The 784-nt window shown below is 63.1% G+C and overlaps 1 protein-coding gene across 1 annotated transcript in view; it reads left to right on the top strand.

The window, feature by feature from the left end:
- The window catches only part of MLXIPL (MLX interacting protein-like), a 19,464-nt gene that overhangs the window by 11,874 nt on the left and 6,806 nt on the right, over positions 1 to 784 (top strand). The window lies entirely within an intron of this gene.

Genomic DNA, 784 nt, shown 5'->3' on the forward strand with positions numbered 1-784 from the left:
GCTCCCTGGGTGGCTTGGGGCTAGGAAGTGACTTCTGCCAACCTAGGTAGGGTGGGGACCGGCTATGGCCAGGGGACCCTGGTGACTCGGGCCGGGCTAAGCTTGCTGGTCTGTAAGCCCCGCCTGATTCTGGGGAGTGGGTGGCAGCTGTGAGGGGGAGCTGCTCTGAGAACCTGAGCATCCCCGTGGTCCCCGTGGGCCTGGGGGTGCGGGGTCTGTGGGCGTTCACCCTCCACCTCCTAGTCTTTCTGCTGAAGGGAGGCTGGAGAATCCTGATCTCGTGGCTGAGAAAGACACGCAGCCAAACACAGACACGAGCATGGGGCAGACATGTACACGCCAAGTCACACCAGGGCAGGTACACACAGGCTCAGACAGAGCAACCAACGGCAGGAGGCAGACAGGCAGATGCTACGTGAGACGGACACAGGCGGAACCAGCCGCCCAGCAATACCTGGGCCCCACCGTCCAGTAAGACGCACAAATAAGACCCCATTGGGCTCTCAGCTTGATGCTGGCTTATCCCACTCCTGGGTTTCCTTCAAGGGGCCCCTGGGAGAAAGCCTGACCGGCTGTCTTGGCCGGGGTGGCTGGGGCCAGTGGGGTCGCCTCTGACCAGACCAGGAGGCCTTGGGAGCTGGTGCAGACAGAAGGCTGCTCAGGGTCAGAGAAAGGTGCCCGGAAGGGAGCGGGTGGGCAGGCGGCGACCAGGCCCGGGATGTGGTTAGGCCGCGGACAGCTGCTTCCCAAAACCAGAATAGCCTGGGGCTTACACAACCCCCAC

The sequence above is a fragment of the Bison bison genome, unplaced genomic scaffold (genome assembly GCF_000754665.1).
Source record: "Bison bison bison isolate TAMUID 2011002044 unplaced genomic scaffold, Bison_UMD1.0 scf7180017864340, whole genome shotgun sequence".
NCBI classification, from domain to species: domain Eukaryota; kingdom Metazoa; phylum Chordata; class Mammalia; order Artiodactyla; family Bovidae; genus Bison; species Bison bison.